The sequence below is a fragment of the Sturnira hondurensis genome, unplaced genomic scaffold, assembly GCF_014824575.4.
Source record: "Sturnira hondurensis isolate 20B ecotype Veracruz unplaced genomic scaffold, ASM1482457v3 Scaffold0005220, whole genome shotgun sequence".
NCBI lineage: Eukaryota > Metazoa > Chordata > Mammalia > Chiroptera > Phyllostomidae > Sturnira > Sturnira hondurensis.
The window spans coordinates 7,885,543-7,898,894 of record NW_028077851.1 but is presented as its reverse complement, the minus strand read 5'-3'; the positions used below and the strand labels follow the sequence as shown (position 1 = coordinate 7,898,894).

The following is a 13,352-nucleotide window of genomic DNA, read 5'->3' as shown; positions in this document are numbered from 1 at the left end:
GGGAGGACTAAACCGTGTAATCATTTGTCCTCCCCCCACTGAATATACTAAAACAAGTATGGAGTTAACAAGCTTGAAATTCGTATCTCATTTCTTTTGAATCTTCCACCAAGTTTGATAGTAATTAGTGAAAATAATCAAATTACTTTCTAAAAAAGAGTAAATATGCTGGATAATTAACATATCGACTGATCAACTATTTGGTGTGAACATGACAAATGACCTCCCACTTTCACCCATGAAACTGACAAAGCAGCAGAAAAGGTTACACAGCAAATGGCTCAAAACAAGATTCTTGACATTGTAACAGAGCTAATTATCAGGATGGCCAATTAGAAATAAACATGCTTGAATTTTCTAAATACATTTGAGTTTCATATTCTATCACAATGCTGTGTTCAATTTATCCTTTATATGCCAACCCATAGGTTCATCGGGCACCTTTAAAAAAAAAGCTACAAATTCCTATTTAGCTCTGGGAATTGAAGAATTAGCCCAAATCAAGAATTTCCCGATTTTTCTCTGTTATCGCATTTCCTCTTTGGCAATATAACAACAACAGCTTGGATTCTTTTAATGCTTTATTATTCTAAGTGCTTAGAGGCATTTCACATTCCCCCAAAGCATCCACTCTCAGCTGTGGAACGTATCACACTCATGTGGTACAATTGGTGGGAAATTCCAATCTGTTACTAATAACGAAGCAGGGAGATGTGCACTGATCTCCTTTCTCCTTTTATAAAAAAAAATGTACACATCTATTTTGAGCACCTCCCACCCTCACTCCCTTGCAGTTCGATCCACTCTGTTCAGTGGGCAAGGATGAGTAGGGGCTCAGCTTGGGAATTTATTGCTGGTTGTCCTAGGTTGGCCCGGAGAGTGGGTAGAACCGGTGACCATTATCCATTCATTATGCTCTGGCTGGGGCTGGTTGACAAGCTCCATCCTGCAGCTTTATTGCCTTTGTGAAAAAGCCTTTCCAACCCCACTCTGGTCTGCCCTATTAATCATAACGGCTACTTTTCATTGAGTGTTTCTAGCTCCTGTGCACAGCACATGGCATGCATTAGCTCACTTAATCCAATGGCATGGCTTATCAGTGGCTTTTCATTAAAAAGACAAATTGACGTTAACAAGCATCGATCCAAAGATTTATGTTGTCTTCTCCATTATACTTTCTTGGCTCAACACAGTTGAACTTTTAAATGGTAGTTTGTAACATACATGAATGTGTTTTTGCAAAGATACGATGTATATTTTAGGAAGAATACCTGCAGTCTAGTGTGTGCACTGCAGATTTGGCATTTGGGCCACATCCTAACAGAATATTGACTTTGATAACTATGCACCAGGGGGGAAAAAGGAGCATATTTGGCTGTGAGTCAAGAAATCTGCATCTTTAGTCCTGTCTTTCCTGATTATAGGCTGGAAAGGGAGAGAAGAGCTAGACAGTCTTAACATTTTCCTCCTCGTTTTAGGATTCTGGGTGCGTGTAATATTTATTTTAAGCAGGGCCAGAAAATCAGGGAAGAATTGAATGAAATTCTTCCCATTGTAGTTTCTGTGAAGAAATTCTGGATGACTTGACTCCAGTGACGTCATCTTAAATGCCTAGGTGGGAAAATGAACATAGGTGGCCCGCCTTCTCAGGGCCCTAGGTGACATTGCTGTCTCCATGGAACAGAGCAAGCACAAAGCCCAGTGGCACAGCATTGGAAACCTTCCTCTCTTCATTGACATCCCCCATTTAGTAACCACTTGGAAAGCACATGAGGCCATTCTGATTCCACTTGAGTGTGGAAGTGACCTGTTTGCCTCTTGAAAGCACAGAACAAACACAGTGTTTTACAATAAACTGGTGTGTTGCCAACATTACATTATCTTAGTCCCAAAAACATGTGAAAGGTTTTATTAAGTGGCTTGCAAGGTCAGTGTAGAAGATGACATTCAGCTGGTGTAGTGGGCCTATCTTAATAGTGGGCAAAGCCAAAGGAGGGTAGGAGCGAGGCTGGGAGGTGGAGATGGCTGGGGTAGGGGGGAGTAGTGGTGAGGAAAATGGAATCAACTGTATTTACACAACTAAAAGAGAGAAAAAATACAGGGTCTAGCACAAATAATACCCCTTTTATTGTGAATTTGTATTGCAAAATCATAAGCATGTAATTCTGTAACATAACAATATCACATCCAAGCACACTGTGACATTTTACATGAAATGTTCCGATTAAAACCATAAGTTATTACACCCATATTATTCCTCTACCAACCACACTCAAGCAGGTGTTACTTCTGCGGGACCCTGTGTGTGTGTATATACATTCACTTTAGCAATACAGTATGCCACTGATGTAAAAATTAAGAACACTATACAATTTAGGAGAAACTGAAACTACCTGGCCCATCTAAAGTTATAGTGCTGTGAGTGGGTACTTGTCTGCTGGGCAGATCTCAGCCTCTGTCATAAACTTTTCAGAAGTGCTGGGTGTAAGAGAGCTCAGAAGGAAGTAAAGATAACCATCTCTGGGAAACGGGTAACACTAACTGGCGCTCCAGTGACGACAAACATTCTGATTGGTTGGATGAACATTGTTGAAGATGCAGAAGAAGGGTTTGAATAAAATTGACTCATAAAATGTTCACGCAAGAAAGCATTTTTTTCTAATTTACTGTTATTTAAGTATGATGAGTTCAAAGTTAGTTTTATGTTACTTCCTCAAGAACTGAGGCTGGCTTACGGAAATCAGTTTCCTGTTAAGCATATTCATTACTGATCAGTTGAAAAACATGTTCTAGAGCCCTAACTGGTGTGGCTCAGTAGGTTGGGCATCGTTCTGCAAACTGAAAGTCACCAGTTAGATTCCCGGTCAGGGCACATACCTGCCTGGGTTGTGGGCCAGGTCCCCGGTTGGGGGTGTGTGAGAGGCAACCAATTGATATCTCACTCCCTTTCTTTCTTCCTCCCTTCCCCTCTGTCTACAAAATAAATAAATAAAATCTTTTTTAAAAAGAAAGAAAAATCTCTCCAGGAGTTTTTTCCGTGATAAGAGAGAATTCTGTTCTCTCTGCCTTAGAAATTTAGAACAGCTTTTGTCTCAGTTCCCAGCATCTCTCCACCTTCACAGTGATTATCTGTAGCAGGTAGGCAGTCACACCTAAAAGTCCTCTCCAGATCCTGCTGTCCATTGTTTGGGCCTAGAGACAAACTTACATTCCAGCAAAACTGTCCACTTTCCCATTTAGTCACGATGAACACAACTCAAGTCACAGACATGACATGTGCATTGCTGAGATGAGAGACTATACATTGTTCCTCAGATTTTACCTTCTCCTCCAAGATGCTCTGAATTTGTAGATTCCCCAATAGGAAGACATCGTGTGTGATTTAGTGATGTAAAATGTCATTGATACATTTCCGTGAGATCGCCAAGATTTACTCTTCATTGGTTTCCCTATTCTACAAACTAAAATATTTTGGATCTGACCTGGCCGAGATGGTTGTTTCAAGTTGTCCTAAAGGTTCCGATTTTCAAAGCCCACTGACTGTTTTAGTGGAGTAAAGGACTAAAATAACTCCAGTCTACTGTTCCTAATGTTCATCCCACCAAATAAACAGAAGAGGTAATTTAATAAAATATTCCATTTGGATAAATGTGAATGTATTTTAAAGTATGTGGGGTTTTTTTGACCTTTTTAATGTAAATTCTCATCATCAGCGGATTAAATGAAATAGCTCATATTTCATTTCATATTTTATAGCAACCCTGGCCTGCCCAGCAGCTGACCCAACACGGCACTGGTTTTCTTAAGATTTTCATCTGAGGGCTTTTGAATTATGTATCTACAAGTCCTGGAGGTTTTCCTGAACTAGCAAGAGCAGGTGTTCTAATGTCAGAAAGTCAATTGCAAATACTCTGTCAAGTTACGTGTTAGTGAATCTCAAATATTCCATCAAACTAAATGTTGGATAGTCGTATTCGTCTGTAAATCGATGGTGTGTGTTTGTCAGACTGCAGTGTGTTTTCCAGACTGCAGTGTGTTTGTCAGGATCACTTGGTGTGAGACTGCTTGTTTGGGGTGTTCAGTGTCCTTCGTCTGAGTAGGTGGTTTCAGGAAAGTCACGTCTAGAGTAGAGGGAGAAGAAAGTGATAGCCAAATCACCTCAGTGGGTCCTGGCAATTCGAGGGCTGATACATATCACAGTCCTTCCATCCTAGCATATCAATAGCCTGTTTTTTAATTATAAAAGATACCTAATATATTTTTTCAGTTGTCCTAAAAATTACACTCCTCAATCCATGAAGAGATTTGAACCAGTTTTAAAACTCTCTTTCTACCAGATTTATGTTCGAAAAGGACATGACGGAGATCCCAGTAAGCTGCCTTTGCAACAGCTAACAGTTTTTGGAAGACTTGCCCTGTTCATGTTGGCCGAGGCATGCTTGGTGGATGAGTTCACTAGGATCCCTTGCAGGGGGAGTACGCAGATGGTGTGGCACTCTTAACGAGGGACCTGAGCTCCCTTCAGGGATGTGATAATTAATTAGGAAGCACTTTGTCCATAGATCAGCTGTCTGGCTCCTGACGTAGGCCTTGCATACACAGGAAGTAGAAAGTATGCTTTTTAAACCAAACCCAGTTCACAACCCATCATTTGGTCCTTGTTTCTGTTTGGGCTTCAAGTGTGGTTCCATCCTGTTGAAGTCCACTTCTCCCCAATATGGTAAGACATAGAGTGAGGAGGGTATTGTTTATCTCCCTACTTAACCTTCAGTCTCTAATGCCCTGGAGCTTGCTGGCTCTCTGATACCCTGAAAACTCAGGTCCCCAAGCAATCTAGACTTAAGGGCAAGCTGCCTCCCTTACTAAATAAGACCGAGATCACTGAGTCTTCTGTTATGTTGCCCATAAAATGGGGCTGATAATACCTCCCTCTTAGGGCTGTAACATGGACAAAATGAGGCAACAAATGAACACTTTTCAATGCCAGATGGGTTGTCCTCTTACTCTCCATGTCACTACCACCTCTTGTAAGATGAACTTCCTTAAACCTTGGATCAACTCCTTTTCCTCCCATTTCCTCTTTCCACATTTCCACTTCAGAAGTCTTCTATCCTCCTACCCACAGCTGGCCCTCCACCCCTTCTGTGATCTCAATATGTCATTTATCCACCTTCACTTGTATCTTCCTCAATTTCTCTTTCAACTGCCGCCTTCTTTTTAGCATAAAATATTTTGGGAGTCTCTTCCTTACTGTCTTTCCCTCTTCTCAATCTGCCTGCATCTTTCTCTCGCCTTCTCATCACTGTCAAAGTTCTTTAGAAAGTTGAATGCTTCTTCTTCTTCTTCTTCTTCTTCTTCTTCTTCTTCTTCTTCTTCTCTTCCTCCTCCTCCTCCTCCTCCTTCTTCACTTCCAAGTCCTTTAGTAGCTCACCTCTGAACTGGGTTCTATTCTAATCTTTCTACTGATGCTGGTAAGAAAATTGGACTTTTCCATTCCAGTGACCTTTGCCAAGTCCTTGCCTTCTGGCTGCCTTGACTGTGGTTCACCTTCTCCCTTTAAAAATTCCCTCCTCCCCATAACAAGGCCCTATCCTGGATCTCCTCCAATGTCCCCTGCATTGTTTGAGGGTAGTTTTTTCATTAGAAACCCCCAAATTGGGTGGTACCCACAAGTCTTTCTCCTTTGTATCATCTCCATTGGCATCTCACCCAGTTCCATGATGATACTTGGCTCCTCTCTGCTGGTAACACTCAAGTCTTCATTTCCACACTGCCCAGACTGAGCAGCTGCACAGACATGGCCTATGTGGCTTCCAATTTGGTAGTCTTTCTCACTAAACCTCCTTACCCATTATGGGTTACATTGTGTCCCCCAGAAAAATATATTAAAGCTCTAACATCTGGTAGCTGTAAATATACCCTTATTGGGAAATAAGGTATCCAGTTAGTAGAGACCAGGGATGCTGTTAAACATCCTCTAATACACAAGACAACCCCCGTGCCTAAGAATTATCCAGCCCCGGATGTCACTAGTTCTGAGGTTGCACATCACTGGTTTAAGAGATGGGAGAGAAGAAGCAATGCTGACCTTGACTTTGAGATGGACAGGTACAGTCCACACCAGTAAGGAAAATGCACACTCTCTTTCATGCCACAGTACTACCTGGGCTGTGTGCCTATTCATTAGTCTGGTATGTTGAAGCTTTTCATGCCATACCTGTTTCCTTCTCAGCGTCCAAACTTTTGGCATCTCTGGACCACACTGGAAGAAGAGTTGTCTTGGACCACTCATTAAATACACAAACAATAACAAAAACTGATGAGAAAAAAAGGTTTTAAAGACATTTACGATTTTGTATTGCACCATATTCATAGCCATCCTGGGCCACAGGTGGCCCGTGGGTCATGGGTTGGACACCCCTGATTGTAAAGCCTCAGCCTGCTTCTGTCAAACGTATTCTCATGCTCTCCTTTTAATAAAGAGGTTTAGTGCCATCTTTACCGGAAGAGAAAAGCTAATCACCCCCTTGAGTTTCTTTTGCCAAACTCAAAAATCACTATTTTGGTGCCTCCTGCAGTTTCTAATGGGGACACTGTGTGTTGTTAAATGAACAGCTAGTTAGATTAGAAAGACACTGGCTAACAGAGGCTTTCTCTGTGCTCATTGTTAGAGATATTACCCAGGATCATGACAGTGACCTGCCTGGGAACCACCTCTACCATCAAAGAGAAACACTAATGATGATGGCTTACACTTACAGAACTTTGTAATTAATAAGAATTTTCATTACATCATCCAATTTTGTTTGTCATTTCAGCTCTTAACTTTATGTGGTGTTATTTGCTTTAAAGGAAAGTATACCAAATATAAAGAAGGTATTGAGAAAAAACGTCAGGAAAGAGAATAAGAGTACGGCATCAAAAGGAATTAAAACCCCACGTTGAATGTAAAATTGGAAATTTCAGCACTGGCTGAGCAGCTTGGTTGTTTAGAGCATTATCCTGACCAGCAAGGTTGTGAGTTCAATCCCCAGTCAGGGCACATACAAGAATTAACCAATGAATGCATATATATGTGGAACAACAAATCTCTCTTTCTCCCTCCCTCCCTCCCTCCTTCCCTTCCTCTCTCTCAAGTCAACAAATTATAAAATAAATTTTATTCTGATAATAGGAGACAAAGCTTAGCCAAATTGATAATGTTTTGGGACGATCTAATTATGAAAAAGACCCAATCACATTCTAAATGTCTGGCTCTATGCTATATTTCTAGTTTCTTAATTTAAAATGTTTGAATATAGGACTTAATAATTTGAACATTATTGTTACTTTATTTAAAGAGCACATTTTATGCTTTACATGTAAGATTTCAGAATTCTTGCAGTATTTGAAATCCTATTGTCTTCAAAGGCTCAGATACTGCTGGAGCACATCTTTAATTTTGAGTAATGTGAAAATAATAGTCAGTTAATGATTTCTTTTAAGACACAATTTATTTAAAATGCATCCATTTGAACAGGTAATGGATTTTCAAACTAGAATGGGAAGTGAGGTTGTCTTTGGTTTGGGGGTTGTTGCTCTGCTCATTGATTTCTTTTGATGGGCAAAGAGGAAGGGTTATGCTGGGTATGTAAATTATGTGGGGACATGTTAATGCCTCCCATGCCTCAGAAGTATTGTGGGAAGGGCAGGTTTCAGAAAATCCACTACCTCTGAGTCACCTGTCTTTGTTGGAGGTGGTCTCCATTGATGTCTTCCACAAATGGAGTCTTGGCTCCTTACTCAGTTAGAGTGATGAAGAAACTTAAGGAATCTGGAGGACATGCTCACTCATTTGAAAAGGTGGGAACATCCATCACTAGGAGGAAAAAAACAATCTGGAAAAAAATCCAAAAGTGGTAAATGGGGTGAATGGAAAGATGAATGAGGCTCGGTCTCCTGGAACTGCAAGGCCGCTAGGAGGCTCTGCCCCTGGGTACCAAGTGGGAGGCTGGACTTTAAGAAAAAAATGTGGTATGAAGCTAGTTGGAAAGAATTTGGGAACATCCCTTCTTGGTGATTGATGGCTCCCCACTGAGGAGTCATTCAGAGGCCAAAAGAAACCTGAAATATAATTCCAGAAATTTGAAAGGAATAGACAGTTGACAAACTTTATTGATAGCTATGTGCCTACAGTTCCGTAGCTATGATACGGAACTGTAGGCAGGTGATGGTGCAACCCAATGAATTCCCAGTTGACTGAACAATCATAATCATATAATGTAGAATAGTGACTCAACTTTCAGCATGCAATCAGTGTTTAATGAATAGCAGTTGAATGAATGAATGAATGAACCAATCAGTCAACCAGGATGATGCCCATAGTGCACAAACAGGATTCTCTCACCTTGGTCTTGTTATGTTCAACATTCCATAAATTATTTGCATCACAGGCATATGACACATAAAGCAAATTTACTATACTTAGAGACTGTGATGTTATGATTTATATTAAGAATCTTTATCCCAATTTCTGGCACAGTACTCCTAAAATCTTTGGAATTTCCTGAACCTAACTATGGGGGCTGGGTGCCAGTAGCACCCACAGTATGATTATAGGTTTGGAACTTTCGGTCCTTGCCCCTACCTCCAGGGTGGGAGAGGGACTGGAGATTGAGTTCTCTCATCAGGGAGTGATTTAACAAATCATGCCTATACAAGGCATCCTTCATAAAAAAATCCAAAGAATGAGGGTTCAGGGAGCTTCCAGGTTGGTTAAGACATGGAGACTCGGGGAAAGTTGCTTGCTTGGAGAGGACATGAAAGCTCTGCATCCCTTTCCCCATACCTTGTGTTATGTATGTCTTCATCTGCCTATTAATTCGTATCCTTTAATATCCTTTACAACAAACCAGTAATCAAGTAAGTGAAATGTTTCTCTGAGCTCTGTGAGCTGCTCTAGCAAATTAATCAAACTCAGGGAAGGGATTGTTGGAACTTCTGATCTATATATAGCCCATAAGTCAGAAGCCCATGTGACTACCAGGACTTGTCACTGGCCTCTGAAGGGTGGGGAAAGGTGGGTTCTTGTGGGACTGTGTTGTTATCCTGTAAGATCCGATGTTATCTCCAGGTAGACAGTATAAGAATGAAGTTGAATTTTAGGACACCCCACTGGTGGGAGATGACTCCACCACACATACATAAAGCAGAATTGGTGGCCAGAATTGTTAGAGAGAAGACAAACCTGGGAAGGTTGTTGATGGAATAGATCATAGAAGAAAGATAAACATGACGTTGGTAAGTTGAAAATTGGACCAAGATGCACAGGCATAAGCACGAGCCCTCTGTATGTATGAGATTAACATTTCAATTAGACCACAGGCACCTGTGATGTTGACAGCAATGATGGTGAAAAAGACTTGGGAGTCTTGCTTCTGTCCCCATCACTCAACCAAAACTGTTACAGAAATTCCGACTGTTTGGTGGTAAACGGTACTTTCTGCTTGTGTTCATCCTTGTTGCTCCTTCTATAGTATCTGGCACTGTTTGACACTGTTAACTTTATGCCCTCCATGAAAACTTTTTCCAGTTCAATAATCCCACTTTGGCACTGTTCCCCTGTGTTTCTGATCTTTCCTTTGTAGGCCTTTTTTACCCTCCCTTTAAAGGTTTTCCTTTATCTTTACATTCACAGTCCATGTTTCTTAAATTCTAATCTGGGAGTATTTGTCATGTGTTTCTACCCCTAGTCATTTGTTCACCACTCATTCAAAATATATTGCTGAAGACCTACTATGTGCCAAGGTCTATTCCAGGAGTTGGTAATACAGCAGAGAACAAAAAATTCTGCCCTTCAGGGGCTTATATTCTTGAGAGGCTGGAGAGAGACAATAAAGAAGCGAATAGATCAGTGTTAGGTTATGGTTAAAGCAAGGGTGAAGATCAAACCCAGGAAAGGAGACTGAGCATTTATGGACTATACTTTTAGACAATAAAGTCAAGGAGGATGCCCTGAGAAGGTGGCATTTGTGCAGAGCTGGACACCTTATACTACCAAGGACTCCTCTGCACCAGACTCCCAGATCCTTGTCTCCAGGCAGCTCCTCTCCTCTGGAGCCACATTCCTGAATGCCTCCTGGACAATTCCTATGGGATGTCCTAAGGCACCAGGAACCACACACATCCATCTCTTCTACCAAACAGCTGCCTCCTCTTTAGTTCCCCATTTTGGTTCATAGCATGACCATCTCCTCGCTCAACCAAGCTGAAAACTCCAAACTCCCCTTCACATCCTTCTCCCTCTCCACTTCTATACGTAGGTATCCAATCAGATATCATCCGGGTCCTCACTTCCCTCCATGCCATAGTGCAGGCCCTCCGCGTCTCTTGCTTATGCTGTTTCAGGAGACTCCTAATAGCTTGTCAGCCTCTAGTCTGGCCCTTCCCCACTTTCTCTGACATTACCAACAGAGTGACCTTTCTAAAGCACAGATCAGATCTGCTTTTAAGCCTTCCATCCGCCTCCCAGATTAGCAAGGTGTTCGGCCTACGTGGTTTCCAACCCACTGATTCAGCCATCTCCCGTCATTTCCCTCCCACCACCCACCAGCCTCATCATAGACCCTATGCTCTGGATGCTCTGTCAGAGGGTTATCTCCCCAACACTCTGACGATACCTTTTTTTGTATTATATATATTTTCATTACCGTTTAGGCCCCTTGTACTCTGCACGCACACACACACACAGTCATCACACTGTTGCTTTTCATATTTTATTCATTTTTTTCTGGAACACTTTTTCCCTTCTCTACATATTCCTTCTTTACCCTGCCCTACTCTTATCCACTCTGTTTTTTCCTGCCCTTCTGGGCCCTTTCCTACTCTTCCCTTCCCTTCCCTACCCTTCCTTACCTTTTCCTTCACTACCTTTTCCTGCCTAGCAGGCAGGGTCACCGTGGTTTATGAGGGTCTCCTCAGTCTGTGTGTTACTGATTCTTGTACATGTGTATGTTTATTGTGGATATTAGTACTTGGAAGGTTATTTTGTGCATGGGTACTGAACTGGCTAGGATTCTACAGAAAGCATGAAAGTATATAAGTTGAACCATGTGGAACTACCATTCTTAGCATCAGCAATTTTGTATGGTTCCATCTAATGCATCTATTTTGTGTGAGGATTTGTTATTCCTATTTTGGCTTTTAGAAGTATTCTTACCTTCAGTTCACATGCCTTAATGTATGTGGCTCAAAGAATTATTTTCAGTTCTGCAAGACATTTCCCATCCCACTCATTCTATGTATCTATTTTTTTTTCTGACCAAAAATGAATGGGTACCTGAGAAACGTTATAAATATCTACTCTTCTTTCTTGCTAGTAACATTCTTTCTATTATTATTTTTCTGATTCAGATGGTTTATCATAAACATCCAGGAGGTTTTTGAGGCTGCTTATAAAGAACAGTGGTAACTTTTAGAATTGTCATACATTATTTGCCTAGTGCGAAGACAATGATGATGCTGTGAATAAGGCAAAAATGATACATTTAATGATGCATGGTACATTAAATGATACAAAAATAATACATGGGTTTTTCAGCATGAAAGTAGATAAATGTATCAACTGGAGAATTTGTGACTATTTTGTCCCATGGTTTTCATTTCCATGACTATGATACAGAACTAGAGTTGCCCTTAAATTTGGAATGTCTTCCATATTCTGCCTCCCCACTCTTGCCAATATTTTAAAATAATATCCTTAAGTCATAGCCAAAAATTATCCTATTCTGCAGTTCTTTTTTAAGTATATTGAATTGAATGATTTTGCTAAATACTTTTAAAATAAAAACCAATAATACAGCTAATAACAACTGTCCCCTTTTGAGCCGAATTGAATTTTGTTTGGCTTTGAATTCTCATTTGAACTGCTGAGAGAGAATAAACCGGTCACAGAGCAACAATTACCATCTTTCTGTCTGCATGCACCTATGTGGACTTTGCAAAAATGTTTAAGACCATCCTGTTTGGACACATCATCAGGTTTTTCTGTGGGGGTAGTTCATCACAAATGGGCCTCTTTTTGGTTTTGTTTGTTTGTTTGTTTGTTTTTGATTTGTCTCTTCTTTGTTTATCCCCTTTTACATTCTTACTGAATTCATTGGGGTGACATTGCTCAATAAAATTACATAGGTCTCAGGTGTACAAGTCTCTAATGCGTCCTCTGTATATTGTACTGTATATGCACCCCTGTGTTCACTGTAGCATTGTTTACAGTCGCCGAGATTTGGAAGCAGCCCAGGTGCCCATCAGTAGATGAGCGGATAAAAAAGCTGTGGCACAGTTACATAATGAATCTCTTTTTGAAAATCTGAAATTTTAGACTGCCATGTTTGTCAGTCCCCTCGCTGTGAGACAATGAAATTGAGTGGGGCCATCATTTAAGGAAATGGCTGCTTGTGGGCAAGGTCTCCTAGGACAATGGTTAAGGTGAAAAATGAGATGTAAAATTAAAAGAAAATGTTGAAACAGGCTCAGCGAGTTCTCAAAATCTTTTTTGGTTTAGCAGAGCCTTAGGTATTGAATGCAGAAGGCTTTGGGGATTACCTAGACCTAATGTGTTCAAAGATCAGCTTGTTAGAGGATTTTGATTCAGGATCTTAAGCATTTTTGTGTGTGTGTGTGTTGAGCAAGACACCCTGAAAACTTCAGAGAGATTTTTTGAGGGATACAGTGATCTCCAACTTGCCTTTATGTTTGCGTTTAAGATAGGTGCTCACCCCAACCAACTACCCGACTCTGTTCTTGGTCAGGGAACCCTTTGCATTGTGGTTATCAGTATTTATCCCTGTATTTGATTTGAGTTTCTATAATTTTTTTCCATAAGGAAAATGAAGTGAAGTGGGTCAACCAGATACTTAAAACGTGGTGCAGAAATTAGGGATGCTTGGAAACACGTGTCTCAACCATGAGAAGGCGTATACGCTTGGACAGGCACGTTGAGAACGTTGGTCCACTGGTCTTTGGGTCTGTGAGAAGGCTTGTGAACCCAGCAATCAAAACCATCATTGGTACAATAGCTTTTATGCTGAATGTTTCAAATATTCCTGAAACTACCCTTTTCACTCCAAGCCAGGGGTTCTACTGAATAAAGCTCCATAGAGAAATAACCACATCCCATAAGAAGAAAACATTCTATCGTGATTTCCATTCCAAGAAGCCACCAAAACTGTCAGCTAGGTATACTTAGTAGCACATTGTGACTATTGTAAAATAAGGACAGCTATCTCTTTATGAATTGGGCTTGAGCTAAAGTTTTTCTTTCTGCCACACATGTTCGCTAGAGGCCAGGAAACTGGTTCTAATGCTAAATTGCT

The 13,352-nt window shown here is 40.8% G+C and overlaps 1 protein-coding gene across 1 annotated transcript in view; it reads left to right on the top strand.

Moving 5' to 3' along the window:
* GPM6B (glycoprotein M6B) overlaps positions 1-13,352 on the top strand; it is a 144,309-nt gene that overhangs the window by 93,603 nt on the left and 37,354 nt on the right. The window lies entirely within an intron of this gene.